This window comes from Pseudopipra pipra, chromosome 2 (assembly GCF_036250125.1).
Source record: "Pseudopipra pipra isolate bDixPip1 chromosome 2, bDixPip1.hap1, whole genome shotgun sequence".
In the NCBI taxonomy this organism is placed as follows: Eukaryota; Metazoa; Chordata; class Aves; order Passeriformes; family Pipridae; genus Pseudopipra; species Pseudopipra pipra.
The window spans coordinates 80,321,975-80,339,580 of record NC_087550.1 but is presented as its reverse complement, the minus strand read 5'-3'; the positions used below and the strand labels follow the sequence as shown (position 1 = coordinate 80,339,580).

The 17,606-nt window shown below is 35.9% G+C and overlaps 1 protein-coding gene and 1 long non-coding RNA gene across 3 annotated transcripts in view; one reads left to right on the top strand and one right to left on the bottom strand.

Moving 5' to 3' along the window:
* ITGBL1 (integrin subunit beta like 1) overlaps window positions 1–17,606 on the bottom strand; it is a 139,032-nt gene that overhangs the window by 42,944 nt on the left and 78,482 nt on the right. The window lies entirely within an intron of this gene.
* On the top strand, window positions 603–16,407 carry LOC135407003 (uncharacterized). Its single transcript, XR_010426628.1, has 5 exons — window positions 603–791; window positions 1,594–1,721; window positions 6,325–6,514; window positions 9,135–9,324; window positions 16,312–16,407. It is a non-coding gene; the product is annotated as an uncharacterized LOC135407003 (long non-coding RNA).

Sequence of the window (17,606 nt, the reverse complement as noted above, 5' to 3'; positions counted from 1 at the left end):
TAATAACCTTATAAAAAGTCAGATGAGAAAAGGCATATAAAATTCATTAATTAAGGAACAATTATTGTTCAATTGAGGGTACAGAGAATCACATTTTTTTCCAGATATCAAATGGCATACTTTCAGGAAGGAAAAACAAAAGGAAAAATGGGGGGGGCGGGGCAGGAGGGGTAGGAGAGGAAATTACTCCTTGTCTTATTCTATTCTAACAACATTTTCCTCCTCTCCCACTCCCCAAGAGAATTCAAACGACATTCAGAAGGATAATTTCACCACCTTCAGACGCAGGTCAAAACTTTGAAAGTGGTGTAGACAGTTCTCATTGACTCCTAAGAATGAAAACACAATCATCAATATGGACAGTGTTTTGAACACAGTCTTTTATATGATTTTGCATACAATGATGTTGTGAGTAAAATTGTAAACCTCATTGCCATTGATGCATTTGCACTTTGCACTTGTAAAATGAAGATAATCCTTTCAGTTTCTACCAAATAGCACTGTAATGGTTTTGAGTTTAGGCCTTCCTTCCTGGTAACCAGGAAGGAAGGAAGGAAGTATTCCATCCTATTCCTTTACGTAATCCAACACATAAATAGATGGAGAGAGAAGCCTCTTTGTCTCTTCCCTTCCGGCGAGGTTTGGACACAGCAGACTCCCACAAGGCCGGTCTCGCTCCCGTGGGGGGAGTTGAGGCCTGGCCGGGCCTACAGGGCCTGTTGTTCCTGCTGATCCGGGGTCCGGTAGGGTGGCGGCAGCATTTGGGCAACTGTGCTATCCCAAGGAAAGCAGTAAGATATTCTTTTGCAAATTCTTTAGTTTGCTAGATCCTGAGGGGTTTTTTTATTTGTGTATATCTGTTTTGGTTTTGGTTTTTTTGTCCTTTTTTTTTTTCCTTTCTCTTTTCCCTTTCCCTTTTGGGATTGTATTAGTATTTCAACTGTATATAACCGTAATATATGTAAATACATATATTTTAATATAGTTTGGCCAATCTGGATTTTTTTTCGTAGTATTTTTTGTTTTGCTCTTTGCCAGAGGTTTTTGTGCTGGGTCTTGGGGACTTGGTGGGGAGCCAAATAAAACTTAGACAAGCACTTAAACATAATTCTGCAAGAATTTTCACTTTGTTTTGAAATTTTTTCTGTTCCTTATGGTATCCCAAAGTCCCGTTTGAATCAGGTTTTAAGGTGTGAATTAAAAAATCAAGTAGATAATCATGTTGAAATTTCTTATACAGATACCAAGTCTGTACTAGTTACTAGAACTGCACAATATTTCTCTTTGTCAAAAGTCTTCATAACACCAAGTACAAACCCAAACCATTCTAAATAAGAAGCAGTGTAAAGAATCCCTGACAGAGTAAATATGAAGATAGCAATAAATATATCATGAAATCTAATTAATCTGTGTTATTTTGAAGTATTAATTACTGTAAACACCCCTCATGGATCCATTAAGGTGGTAAGCAATTAGGAAGGTTCTTGAACCCCATTATGGGCAGTGAAAGAAGGTGTTACTAGTACTGCAGACTAAAAGTTCAAAATATTCTATCATTCTGTTTTAAAGTATCTGGTTATGTATTTCTTACAGGGGAATATCGGACCTCACAATAAAACATATAGTTTGTTGAAACTCGGAGCAGATAAAGTGACATTATAATTGATAACATAGAAGACAAGAGAACAATTAAAATCTCAGCTAACACTAAGCCAGAGAAGGTAATGTTCCCTTTCATCTCCCTTGGGCCATTATTTATTGTCACTGGAACAGAACAGTCCCTCCTTAAACAGGAAACCTCTTCAGACAAGAGTCATCACTTGTTGCCGCATAGGCATACAGTGCTTAAAGAAATACTGCTTCCTACTTGAGTGGAAAGCAGAGACACTATGAGAATACAAATAATGACAGAGTAATTGAAATTAAGCCTGAGATAGCTGGTGACTAATGCAGAGCCCAGACATAAACCTCAGTTTGGTTTATTGAACATATAGACACAGTAGAATCATTGGCTTGACATTATGCATCTACTCACGCACAAGTAGTACCATTTAAAAGATTCACCATGCAGTATTTTATCTTTCCTTAACACCAATGTGGTGTCTCTGAAAGCAAATATTAAGAGGGATCTGAGCTACCTCAGACTGAAGCAAGAGGTTACCTTGAAGCTACCTGCAAAACTACAAAACTGTCCTGTGATGTATTTCTCTATGAAGTTCACAGCACTCTACACAGCTGTAAGAAGTGTAAAAATTGCACAATAAATTTTGCTACAGGCTTAGTTAGAAACACTATTATTTGGGACCTTTTGGAATAGAGAACAGATTCTACTTATGTCACTACCATCCAGAATATCATCTCAGAAATTTTTTGGTTTAATAATGAAGTAGATGGAGCTGGGGGAAAAAAAATAAAACCAGACATTTTTTAAGTCCCAATTGTTCAACTCTTTCTCCATTAATAAATTATTGCTTGATCTTCAGAGATCTGCTGTTACTTGTGAAAACAGTAAAACTAGTCCTAGCCTATCCTTTGATGTTTGTCCTAGGATACCGACCTGGTTTTGGCCAAGGACAGGGTTAATTTTTCTCAGTAGCTGTGAGAGGGTGGAGCTTGGAACTGTGTGGGCATGGCCAAGACCCTAATGTTATTCAATACCATCTTACACCATTGCCAGTGGTGAGGGAAAGGGACTCTGTCTCTCACATTCCTTTCTCCTCATGGAGAAAGTATAGCAGGTGGAGGGTCCATCACTGTCTTTTGTTGTTCTGGGCTTGGTGAGCATTTTTGCTACTAATACTGTTGCTGTTACTGTTTGTTTTTTTATCTCATTACTGTTTCCAGTAAATTATTCTTATCTCAGCAAAGGATCTCTGCCTTTTGTACATCCCACCAGAGGTGGGAGGGGAGTGGCTTGTGGTTTTCTTTTAGTGAAAGTACTAAATTGGGGAATAACATTCCTAAACCACAACAGATACACAGTGTTACTAAACTCTGTTGTCATAGCTTAAAACAGAAAAGCTAAACAAAGGGAGAGTATACTTCTAAGTACTGTTTTTTAAAAAGGTATGAAGTAGAAAGGAAGAGAAATAGTTGAAAGGAATCTTCCTAGCTACTTTTTTTTTTTATGACTATATAGGCTTACAGAAATTTATATATTTGACTTAGTATAGCATCAACTTTTCCTATTATTAGAGGTGTTTGCCTTATTTTTTTATGTACCATTCTTTCCTATCCTGGTAGCCATGTAGTACTAATTGTAAAGAAATTTCAAATTTGATACTATTTGACCTCATTTAAAAATATGAATACTCAAAAACAAGTACAGTGAAATGGCTACATTTCCTGAATGATGATTTTTGGATTGATTCTTTGGACTACCCAGATATTTCTTTTAATATGACACCAAGTTAAGACATAATAACACTATTTGGAACTTAGTTGTAAGGAAATTCTGGGAAAGTATTGACAGCTTGTGCTTCAACCTACCTGGATTATTCAGACCAGGTATTAGTAGTCAATATTCAGTCTTAATCCATGACTGCCATCACCACCATTACCCAAAATTTCATGTAATGATTTTTAGTCTTTTATTCTTGACTACAGATAACTACCACTTGACAAATGAATCATTAAAGTAGCATTGATTTTGTGGGAACAAGGAACCTTTTTTTCTCTTTCCTTAGAGGGCCAGTCTCAGAATTCATGCTTGTTTATTTTTTAAATTCTCGTAGGGTATTTATATTGCAAATGGTTATAGTAAGAAATGTCTTTAGTCATCAAAATGCAGTCAGAGAGAGTGCTGTGTTCACCTTCCAAATCAGAGTTATAGGTCTTTCTTGAAGGCATGGCTTCATTCATAAATAAAACAGAAACTAATGACCTCAGTACATGTCCGTATGGAATCTAAACATCTGAATTATGAACTGATTTTTGATGTTAAATTCAGCAGGGAAAACAGACCCAATTTGGAGAGAATTAATTTTCATAATAATAATAATATAAACATTTAACTATTAGCAATGAATATTTAATATCTGGTACTATTCAATAGATATTCAATTACTAATTTGGGTACTGGGAAACAAAAAGACAAACATTGAAACTAAACATCTCCTACCCCTTTCTCATGTTCAGCTTCACTATTGCATTTCTGACTCCTCTCCTACCGTGCCACAAGAGGCACAGGGGAAGGGGGCAATGGAAGTCCTGGTGAGGCCATAACATCTTTCTGCCACTCCTTCCTCACACTTCTCTCCTGCTCCAGTATGTCTTCCACAGGCTACAGTGGATATCTGCTCTGAGGTGGAGCACCTCCTTCTCTTCCTCCTCCTCTCTCTGACCTCAGTGTTCATACTGCTGTTTCTCACTCTTTTTTTCCCTCCTCTCTGTCCATCATTTTCTGATCGTTCTTAAATACACTTTCTCAGAGGTACCACCACCACTGTGTCTGAGGCACTCAGCTGTGCCCTGTGATGGGTTGGCTGGAGTTGTCTGGAACCAGCTATGCCTGGCATGGGACAGCTCCAGTCATCCTTCACAGAGGCTGTTCCTGCAACCCCACCCCCCACAGCACCTTGACACCTGCACCCTGTGCGGGAGGAAAAGAGAATGAATATTTATTTTTGCGTTTGAATTTCTTCTTCAAATTCAAGGTCCATTTTACATTATTCCAAGTTTATCCTATTTTTATCTTTTTTTACTGCTTTACTACTGAGCTGTATGTAGATATTCAGATACAGTAGGAACACTCCACCTTGTCATAAACATTTCTACATTCAGCCCCCCATGTCTCCAAAGGAGTTTTAAAAAGCTGAGTGAAGATTTACATTATACATTGATTATGTGATTTTTTGCTATTGATGATAGTGCCTTACACTGAAACATTTCTGACATTATTAGGTAAATCGTATTTTAGAAATATATCATTAATATGAAAACTTAGCAAAAACTTCTTGAAGAAATATAGTTAATTATTTCCTCACAAGTGTTTATTTCATCAAATGAAGAAACCCCTGAAGGTTTCCGACATGTAAAACTATGTAGAAAATACTCAGCAGAATTCAAGGACATTAACTACAATGAAATGTCAGTCTTGCAAGGCACAAGGTATTTGGGATTCTCACAAAAAGGTGTAGAAACTATAACATGTTCTCTGTAAAATACTGCAGAGTGCATTTTCTTTAGCACCGCACAGTCCTTACTGACATAAAGTAATTCTACGTAAGGATTGTAATCAGGTCCCTGACTGGCTTATTTACTTGCCTCTGGAAGGAGACTGAAAAATTCTGTTGGTTTGCTGAGCCAAGCTTTGTCTTAAGTTTTCAATAATAGAAGTGCAGCAGAAAGAATGCAAAACTCTAAGTTTCCGAACTCGAGATTCACTTTCTGGAAGTACTCATGTAAATAAATCCCACTCAACTGTTCACAGGCAAAAGCAAGATATATGAAAATTAAGTTTTACATTTGAAAATGCAGTGCCTATAGTCATCCACCTTAAATGGTTCACTACTGGAAATCTAGGTATGTTAACCCCCAAAGAAAACCTGCAGAATAGCCTTTTCCTAACTCATAAAAGGTGGCTGTCAAGACGTCACCCCTCTGTGAGGAGAGAAATTTCTATTTTACAAGATTTTAAGCAGAATAAATCATTCTAGCACTCCATTATCTAAATGATCTATTGCTCCACAATCCTTTTAGATGAATCTAGATGAGATTATGTCACCTTGCTGATTCAGTTCAGCCAACACATAACACTCTCAAGAATCTAACACTAAGCTATATGGACAAAATGGAATAAAACTTGAAAATGTCACAATATCAAATTTGTGATGATATGAGTCATTCCCATTGAGAAAGAACCCCATTTAGCACCTCAGAAAGAGCTCTTCAGAAATACAGATATACTTGTCATATGACAAAATGATAGTCAATATGCAATTCCATACCAGTGAGCGTTATTTATAAGGTCATTCATTTAATGTGTTATCATTTACAACTAAAGGAGCCTCAGATTTTATTTGAGATATTACTTACCACTGGCTATGTTTGCATGTCCTATCTGCATTGCAGCTAAGACTAGATGATCCAAACCCATCATGTCAAGTTTCATAACTGTTTGCTATAAAGAAAATAAACTCTAATCTGAAAAATTTACAAATTAAACATAGAAGCAAGAAAAACTGCTGAATAGGAGAATGAACTCTTACAGATCACTTTTCTTTCTATAGAGTATCTGTTTATTAGATTATCCTTGAAAGTTTGTCATCTGATAAATGATCTACCTAATCTCAATAGAAACTGATAAAACTTGCAAATTTACAGATGTGCAAGCTTTCTGCCCAAAAGACTGATGATCTCTTCAAGATGCTTATAAGATTGACAATACTCAGCATCAGGAATGAGAGGTTTTATCTGAAATTCCTGTGATCTACTGTTAATATATTCACTGAGATGACTCAAGAATGGAACTGTAATTAATGCCTGAAGTTTGGATTGTGACATAATTCTACAGGTGACAGATTTTTGCACAAGTTTCTTTGATTTAGGTACAACTGCTCATCATAATGCACTTCATTTCAGGCCTTTGGAAAACCTGTATTAGTATTAATTAATATTTTTTTCAATATTTGTAATGTCTTTCCTTCTGTCTCTTCAGAGCTTTTTTCCCCCTGCCTTCTGCTTCACTGCCATTGCCACCAAAAACTCTTAGGGCTTAGGAAATGATAGAACCATATTTACACTGCTTATAATTTTCCTCTATTCATCATTACCCTTTTTTGCTGTGTTAATTACTCAAAATGCTTATAAAGTTATCATTGAATGTTTATTATTCAATTACTGTTCCTCCGTATCCTCACAAAAACTGGACAAACAACTTCTTGACCATGAGATTATGGTTATATCTCCAGTCAAAAATCAGTCACCTATGACTAATCAGTGTAAGATGCCAATAGTGAAATTCACTACATCATATATATGAAACCAAGAGACCTCTGAGTTGCTTATTTCTTGCAAATTCCGTATTATGTGATAATCAGTGTTGCATCACGTTCCAATTACTATCAGATCAGTAGCAAAGGTCACACAGAGGTATCTAGAAGTATCTTTGAGTCTGTGATATGAAACAAAAAGATAGCTAATACAAAAGAAAGTTCAGGGTGTTTGGATTATCTATCCCATTTTTTCTAGATCTAGAACTGGGGAAAAAGATCAGCATATTTCTTGGTTATGGTAACAGCTTTTAAGTATGAAAACACACTGAAACTAATAATACAAAACTATTACTCATTTGGGTACAAATCCAAAAACTGTTGCTCCAAGTAAAAACTTGATGAAAAGATCCAGAATTTATAACATTTGCATTCCAGCTCAAGTTAATCATCATTCCAAAAATGATAAAGCAGATTAGTAGTCTGTGCTTTTTGGTAAAGGCATGGATTAGGATATTAAATCAAATTTACTCAACAAATATTAATTTGACCCTCTAATTTAACAGATAAGCAGAAAACAGAATTCTAATATGTCATTACATCATAAAACTATGTCTGCATATGTCTGTGATATTTCTGGTTTATATTAAATCCATTTTAGCTTCAGAGTTCATTCGAAGCTTATATGAATCTTTAAAGAGTGGGAAACACTTTGAGCTACTCTTCAATTATGCTCCAGTGCATGTTCTGCATAAAAATCTGAACCTTTGTGCAGTGAGGAAAAAACATCTTACTTCTCAAGCTACTTAAAATTAATGTGATTCCTTATGTGTTAAGGTGGCATTTGGTACAAATTCATGTGGCAGCATTTTCCCTAAGTAAGCAGCGTTTTTGAAGGACATTTCCAATGAAGACAGGGTAAATGAGATAACCTCTGGGTAGCAGAGCATTATTAATGACCTGAATATTCTTTCCATGTGCATTTTGTCCATAATCATAAACATAATTAAAATATCTTTGTGCTTCCCTGGCCCTCAGCTTGGTCCTCGAATTACAGGGTTATGACAAGAATCATCACTGCAGCCAGGTCACAATATACAGGACTTCTGATAGTCCCAGGAAAAATGGATTTTCTTTCCAGTAAGCACAAATGTGTAGTAAGATAAAAATCTGGGGTTTTTTCTTCAGTATTAGAGGGCTTAAGTCTATCTAGGTCAATTGACCTACTGGGACAAAGGGTCTTTCTACTTACTTCTTCAGTTTGACTCAGCTGTACACTACAACGGACTGAAAGTCACTGCCATTCAAAGGCTAAGTTTAGAAACTAAGCCATTGCTGATATGAATTCCTTATTTCATAGATACGTATTTGTCATCCCCAATAGTTTGTAGCTGGAAAGTATTCCGCATTTGGCAGTACCTCCTCCAACCAGAGAAGGCTCATTTACCCAGAATCTAAGAGGCTGCTCTGACTCACCTCAAGCTCACATCTGGGTACTCTACGGGCACAAAGTGATGGAATGAGTTTGCACGTGGTAGCAAACTGAACTAAGTGTACTGTATTCCAGTATCCCAGCTGGGAAAATTAGTCTTCTAGTCCACACTCTCTCAGGGGTGTCTGGCTCCTATCTACTTCCTGCCTGTGAAATAAACATTCGGCACATGCAAAAGCCACAAGGATCAATATCTGCCTTATGCACTGGAATACGTAATACATTTTGAAATTTAATGGATCTTGAAATATCTTCTACACTTCACTTGCTCATTTATCATTGTAAAGGTCATGGGTTCCAATATGATTAATGCATGAAAATCTTCTGGTTAGCTTCCATTAATGTACCTTTCTCTGAGAGCAGCCCCCTTACTTCAGTATGCACTGAAACGTGAAAAAAAATTCTGATGCCAGTATACATCTCCCTGTTAACTTTAGTGGGCTTTGGTTTACGCATTTAAATAGGGGAAAGAAACCCCCACCAAACAGTTGGAGAGCTATAACTACACCTGGACTCATGTCCCTGGGTAATTCCCTCAGTTCTGTCACAGGTCATTACAGAACTACTACAGAAAAAATGGTTGTGTCTCTAGTCTATAAGTGTTGCAGACTGTAAGTAATAGGGCAGAAAAAAAAATTTTAAATTTTCTAGAATGAAAGCAACAATATTAAACTCTAACTCTCCATTAAATATTTTGGTTTATCTTTCAGAAGAGGAAAAGAAAAACCCTTTCCTCTTCCTCACCTGAAATAAAAGTAAAAATTACTGAATGAGTTGCATTGTATCATTACATGATTCCAAAATCATTTTCATTTTGGAAAAAAAAAAAAAAGAAAAAAGAAAAAGGCAAGATCACTTTGCTGAATTGAAGTAATTTTGTCAAACATTTCAAAATATCAGGTATGTATCGTTTCCATGAATACCCTGAAAAACAAATGTCTATCATCCACCCTGTAAAGAAAAAAGCTGACAAAAAACTTTCCAACTGTTGTTTATTTAGTTAATATAAAGAATGCCATCTACCGGCAATAACAATAAGTAGCAGTGTTTGTAAGTTGCTAGGTGGGATAAGATTATCAGTTTCAGACACTACAAACAAGTCTAAAGATCATTTATTTTAAAAGAAATCTCTAAATTTGAAAGAAGGTGTTATGCTCCAGGTTTCTCTTCAAAGGCTATTCTTAATCATTGCCTTATGTTTGGAAACAAGTCCCTAGTAGGAAATAACTGGCTGAGTTCATGACCCACTTAGAAAGAAGGATTTTTTGTGTATGTATGTTCCACAGCCTCATAAGCATACACAGTACTGGCATAGTTACTAAATGGACAGTTCTCACAGTAAGAAGAAAGGCATGTATAGCAAGCAAAGGGTCGTACAAATTAAGTCCAAACACACAGTTCCAATGTTGGCCTGCATAAATGAGGCAGGCAATGCTGTTAAAAGATTCTTGAGTAAATTGATAAAAAGGACCCCACCAGACATATAGCTTCATGTTCAGTTCTCTGTCCTACAACTTTCCAAAAACATTAATTGTTGAAGTGCTGTCATTTTGAAATAGGTATTTAGGCAATGACTGATTTATAATAAGTAAGTAAAGGAGATATTAATTATTTATTATAGTACACATGAGAAAGAAACGCTGTACATATTGCACTTTGCAAATAATCAGGAACAGCATGTCTTCAGATACCTTAGGTTTAAAACCATGGCTATGACTCATGAGAGAAAAAAAAAAACAAAAACACAAAAAAACACAAAACAACCAAGAAATACAAAAGTTCAAATAAGAAAATTAATGTTTATTATCTGATTTGCATGCCCTTCTCTTCCTCTGTGTCTTAGAGGGATCAGATTAAGCAAGTATTAATATTTTTATGACTGCAGTTTTTTGAATCTGATATTTATCTGTCTTTCTGAAAAGTTCTATAATGTAAGACAGTTGTTTTGCTTGGTTTTACCCAACACTGTGCTTTCACTTTTAGAACTGGAGGGCTGAGGTAACTGTAAATTTCACTGAAAGTATGATTTAATCATAAGCACTTATTTTTTTGGGTCTTGTCCTCCTTTATTGGCTTTCTGAAGTGCGATTTGGACAACAAACTAAAGAGAACACAGACAAATATCTGACTTCAAGTGTGCCATAAAATAATTTTCCTATCAGAACTGACTAAGCTGTCTCCTGAAAGTATACTGAGCACTGGACAAATGATGATGGCAAGGAAAGGGCAGAACTCTTAAACTCATGGGTCCATTGCATAGAAAAACTGCAGCAGTTCCTGTAAAAGAAGTGCATTAGTGCTATTCAGGGAACAAAAATGACATAATGTATTACAGCTTTGTGAACCCCGTCTCAGGAAAAGAACCTCAACTTCAGGGGCAAAAATTTTGATTGGGAAGAAGACTTTTGTTGGGAATTTCTCAATATGGAGACTGGCTTTTAGCCTGACTTTTCTTGACTTTGAACTGTCACTGAACTTTGAAAAAGTTTTCTCTAAACATAAATTGCAGGAAACACCTTTACCTTAGAGTTATTGTCCAAAGTTTCATACCAGTATTTAGACATATCTAGCAAAGATTTTAGAAAGTGTTTAGGCTTTTAGTTACTAACTATACTTCCCACTTTTCGCTGATAACTGCAAAAACTCTCAATGAGAAATCAGAAACCTAGTTACTTCCTCCCAGTCCCACTTCTTTCTACATTCCTTTGTAAAATATTTAGTCCAGTCTCTGCTCAGGTTTCATAATACTCAAATATCTCTAGAAGTACGTAAAATAGGAAAACAATTCCATATCTATCTCAGGGAGCTCATGCTGTCATGTCAGTTTTCCTATGCAAAGCAAGGATGCAACTGTTTATTTTGAAACTCTAAAGAACTTGTTTTCTAAAGAACATCTTTCTACAGACATTCTTACTTAACAACAACTCATAGCATTCCTTTTTAGTTTCATCAAAAAAAAAAAAAAGAAAAATTCAATGCTACATTTTCCTGCAAGATACTGTGTTTTTTTCCTTACAAATCATATATTGATTATTAAGCATGTTCACACCAAAGAAGCAACCTCAAAAAGTAGCACAGTAAAAGTTCTGTTTAAATATCAATGTCATGTTGATTTAAATTCACCATTTGCTAAATGTATTAATTTCTTAAAGTTTATTACTTGTTAAAGTTTGTTAAAAAAAGACCTACATACTTTGGAAATGAGATTTGCTGACTTAATAAATTACCTTTATAGTGTTCAGACTCTTAGAAATACCTGCATCTCTAATATACCAGTCAGTGCTTCTTGCAAAGTTGGCAAACAGCACTTCAGAATTTAATAAAGCAGAACACAGCTATTGATATAAACATGCAAGATTATTTCTGACTACCAGAAAAATAAAATTTCCTTAGCTTTCTAATAGCTTTCTTCTTTACAGAATTTAAAGAAATTTTTAATCTTTGTACTATATGCTTCAAATACACTTACTAATACTCAGTTACCACAGAGTGGAATAACTCATTTTGCACCCTAAGCATGACATAGCAAGATACTTGGAGAGAAACAAGGAACTCCTCAAAGAAGAAACTGAGACAGATAAGCAAGTAAGCATTGATTAGGCTAGAACCTGGTCAGGTCTAAATCTAGTCTGAAGAAAAACGGTGGGGTGTCATTTTTACTGTGGAAAGTTGGACTTCTAAAATTATTCCATCAAGTCCAGGCTTTCTTTCCAAAAAGCAGATCCTGAAAAAAACATATCTCATGATATTCACCTACAACCTGATTACTTTCAATTATTAACTGTTCTCAGCTTAAAATTGGCTTCGTTTGAATTTTCAGGGTCTTTCAGATATTTTTAAGTAAAAGTTTTTTATAAAAGAAGAACAAAAGAAGGAAGAAATCAAACTACTCAATCAACATGGAAACCTATTAATCATCTGTCACACCAGACAAAATCAATTTTGAGACAGCACTGATGCATTTATTTTACACAAGTGACTGTCTTAACTAAAGCACAGAGCAGGTAACAGCTTCAGAGTAAGCAATGGGTCCTTTACAAAGTGTGTTGGAAGCTCTTGTCTTTTTTTCGTCTTTTTCTGAACACTACCTAGATACCACACCAACACAGTGCAGGAAGAAAGTCAATCTTCATTATAATAACAACAGTGCAGTATTTGATAGATGTCTCTTCTCTAGTCAATTAAATGGGATTGGGACAGTTCCCTGGCATTGAGGCCAATTGACATAGAAGGACTGGCATCCATACTATCAAGTTGTCTTCCATGAGAGTGGTCTCATCCAGACTGCCTACTGGGAACAGTCACTAGCCCACATTAGTTCCTGAATTATAAGCAGAAATTGTTTGGAAAGAATACCAGCTGGCACAGGGTAAAAGTGGGTCAGTAGCTGTTCTAGCAATCTGACATTACAGGCCAGCAAGCTGCAGTGCCTGGGGTTGATACATGGAAGTATTTAATTTGCTAGTGTAGATGTCACTGCTAAGGCATCTCAAAACACTCAATAAACTACAAGATAGTCAGAAAAAGGACTCATATCTGCATATCAACAGCAGAGGTTCTTTGCTCCAGCCCATGTAGATTTCTATTAATTTTATTTGCACTGTAGTAAAACATTACAGTTGGGGTAAATAATTTCATAGACTGATGGGATTCACAGAACCCAGATGCAGGCATATAAAAGTTAGCCCAATAATAATTCTTTTAAAGACAGTAGGGTAAAGTATGAGTTATGACAATTCATCTTATAGTAACACAGAAATATAGAAGAAATGGGAAGATTTCCTCTTTTTTAGAAGCCCTATCATTCCAGCAAAACCAAACACTGAAGTATCTCACAGTTTGATGTCTAGGTAAATTTGAAATGAACCTCACCCAGAATATTCCTCGGTGTTTACAATAGAAAACATCTCTTTAACATGATGACTTGATTCTATTGTGCAGAACAAGTCAGTTCTGCATTTCCAAATGACTCATACACTAATGTTTCAATATACACACATTTATTTGGAGGATGAGTAAAAATTTTGGACAATACAGGCCTTCATCTCAGTTTTTACTGCAAAGTACAACTTCATGACTTTACAGAAGATATTTGTTCTAGTCAACAAGCTGTGAAATCTAATCAGCTCTCCCACATAAACATATACACACACCTCAATTGCTTCTTTTTTCCCAGCAGAGATTTTTTTGTAATGTCTCCTATTACTGTGATTGAACAAAAAATACTTGATATATACCAGTTATGAGAAAGAAGGTACTTAAAGGCACTTCCATTTTAAATAGCTGTGTCACTTCCACAAATGTAAAATGAACGTGCATCTATCTCTCCTGTTGTATTCCTTGCATAAACATTCCTTCTTCTAATTACTCTTGCACATTTCAATGAATAATTTTTTTCAGCAGTGTGAATCATTCCCATATCTTTGCATGTACTCAAGACATTCACAAATCCTGACTTAAGGTCAGACAGCATTTTTTAAGCGAACCAAAAGAGGATGACAACTTGGAGCAGCAAAAAATTAATCTACTTTATAAATTATTATTAATTTTAATTGGTTAGATCTTCTCTGACTGGAATGCATAGCTCACATTCTACTTCCTTACAAATTAGTTTATTATATCAAAAGCAAGTATATTTAAAGTTTGTTAGGTTTCCTTCAACAGAAGCTAAAGAAATTTCACCGCAAACCTTCAGTTATCAGGATTTACCGCTTAAGAGCAAGCAGTTTCTCCATCCAGCATTGACAACAATATATTTGCTTTCTAGGCCTTAGAAGCCCATACCATCCATCAAAGACCTTGACGTGTTGCTGGTGTATCTGCAGCTCACTCTCTAATCAAATAAAAAAGAAAAACCAGACAAAAGATTCAAAGGAAGTCCAGCGCAAATGAGTGTCAGTCCATTCTTTGATTAGGTAATGGCAATTATGATAATTACAGCAATCCACTACAGGAAAATGTTACAAAATTGCCAGCCTGTAGCAAAGTGTAGCACTTGCAAGTATCCACTTATGCAAAGCTTTGCCTGAACTTTTTGAATATTTACCGTGTTCTTTCAGTTGTAAACAGGATAAATTGGACTGATAAATTAGGGCTTTGATCTATTACATATTATTTATATATAGGTGAATTCATCTAAGATATAGTCATCCTCTACAGATATAAATCTCACTGGAGTGTAAAGAGAACAGGCATTATTGAAAGTTTCACCCGAGTTCACACACAACATTAGGCAAAACTATTTTTTCTCACATAAAATTTCAATAGTGAGATTTTTATACTATATAAACATAAGGTAAATATGATTGTTTTCCTGTTTGCCTTCTGTATTATGTTCCCTGCTCTGCTAAAGAAGTCAAGCTCAAACTATTTGACAAAAATAGGGGTGTCTTAAAAAAAGGCTAACTATGTCAAAAGATACACTAGTAATCACTAAACACTGACATTTAGAAAGACAGAAAAAGAGGATCAGATCAACTGAAAATGGGAAAATGTAGGCTAAGAAAATTAAGCAAGACTGGGATGTGGAAGAGACTATGTACAGAAGACAACTAGCCATCAGAAAGAAGACAATCCTGGCCTTCAAGGTCTTTCACAGGTGTCTTTCACAGATGAAAGAGGTCTTTGATGGAGGAAGAATTACAATCAAGGGAACAAGAACAAGGAAGACCACATCACACACAAAAGTAAATCTGCAATGTGTCCAGAGACGGTAGCATTTCAGAAGCACTGACCGAGAAAACAAAAGGGATATTTCATGTGACCATTTCTTACAGCCAGCAGAAAACCCATTCCTCCCTGAGCTGTGAAATTAGTAACTCCAATATTTTACAGATTTCTGCCTTTTGTACTCTAATCATTCTTATCCATCAGATTAGGTTTACCTAAACCAGTGCCTACAAATACCTCGGATAGGCATATGACTCATTAGAAACAAAACCATTTAAGATGGCTGGCTGGTAGGCTTGTACAGACTGCACTGAGTAAAAAAAGAAAATAAAAGCATTAGTGCACTTTATCTCTCCTTTAACCAGTGGAGGCACAAACATTGACTCTTATCTCTTGGTAGCTGCCAGCTGCCAATAAAACATTGCACACTGATTTCTTTTCTTCCATAGATCTCAGAGAAAACTGCTAAAGCTGAGCTGAACATTCAACCAAAAAAAAAAAAAAAGAGAGAGAGAAAAGAAAATGAAAAAAAAAAGCAAGCAAGGAAACACACTCTTTCACTTTTCTGATCAGAAAGAATGAAAGCCAAACTAGAACTCATATGCTAGATTTTAAAATTTTGAAACAAAATGGCTGGCACTAATCTGTGCATGGATCACTTATTTTGCTGTTATTTCCTGAAAAGCAAATCTACATGCTATGATTAAGTAGACGTTAATATGATGGAGGGGACTGACATATGACAAAGGCAGCTGGTTGCTTTTCAAATCTGGCAGCTGCAGGTGATCTCTGGTCACACTAGGAATTCCAACTATTCTATTGAATTGTTTGTACTGTCTGAAGTATATAGGCTTGAAAACCAGTAAAGGCATGTAATTAGAGATAAACAGAGATAAACAGTTTTTCAGAATGAACAGTTGCACAGTTGTTTCCCAGCCTCTTCCAAATTGCACAAGAAATAAAAGCTGATTGACTACAAGGTATCTTATACACCTGTTGTATCACACGCTCCTGGAATCATGTATGCTGGAAGAGCCTCCAGGGGTCAACTAGCTCAAAGCCCACCCAGTGCAGTTGTTGAGGGCTGTGACCCCACAGAGTTTTGAAAATCGCTAAGGATAGTTCCTTAGGTGGTCTTGGAGCTGATCTTTTCCTACAATAGGAGGAATTTCATTCCCAGTCTTAAGAGAATTTCATTGAACTGTTCTGATCTTCCAGCATATACCAAGGCGACTGAAACTGCCTGTGATTAATAAGGCCTCCAACACTGAAGATTCCTTCAGCTGTAAGAAGGTTTCATTTACACCCTTTCTTGATCAGCAAACACCTACCACACTCACAATAAATAATTACCTATTAATATAACACATAAAAATAATTACATAAATATATAATATGTAAACAATTGTGTTGCCCTCTTGCATGTTCATTTAAATATCAGAATTTGTTCTGTCCTATACTGTCTTTCTTGCTGGTGAGAATAAAATGAAATATATTTGAACCAAAACATGCCATATTGAAAAAGAGCCTGTCAAATTATTCTCATTGTAAGGTGGCATCCATGTTTGCTACTCTACCAGCCATTGATGCCATGGTTTAAAGATTCCTTTGTTATACTGTTATACTTTTATCCTGCAGCCCTAATTCCTAAGTATTATCCTAAAACAAATATATTACATATCCTCTATTCTTTACCAATCCTCAAACTTTTCACTGTGAAAACCAGTGGGAAACTTCAGAACATTAATAAATTGTATTATAGAACTACCTCACTCTTAGAGTTTCATCTACATCTCAGAAACAGACAACTTACAACACACCCTGCTCCTCCCAGGACAGATGAAAAAGTACTTAGGCAGAAACAAAGTACATCATGAACCATTTTTGTATTACTTTGTATTACCATTTTGTATTACCTTACTGCAAGTAAGGGTTCACTTGCAGTGAACATGAAAAGAACATGAAATGTTCTTTTGATTTACAGTCTTTCCTTGGTTCCTCCATCTCTACTTGATGTCTCCCAAAAACGTGACTGGTAAAGCTAAAAACAATAGCCAAGAGTGCTGTAGGTGGGTCACAGACAATTAAGTAGCTTTCTCTGCAGAGAAATACTGAAGTGTTGAGCTCCTGAACACTTTATGATTAAAAAAAATAAATAAAAAAAAGACAAGGTCGGAAAAGGTGAAATATTCTCAACTGTTCCAAATTGGCTTTCCTAACAAAAGGCAGTTTCCAGATGATCCTGCTTCAATTAAGAGAGAGAGAAAGGCTCAAACAGAGCTTGAATCAGAGAAGCAGCTTAAAATCAGTGACCTATACTATTGATAGACAAATATAAGAGGAGTGTGATGCAACTATTTATCTCTACTTTCTTCTTAGACTTCAACAGACTACAAGTGGAGGTCAGGGTGTCAGTCTGGCACATAAGGGTGTAACATAGACTGTTATGCCAGCTCATTCAGCATTAAAGTTCTAGCATAGCAAGACTGCCTCTCTGCTTGAAGCACACAGAT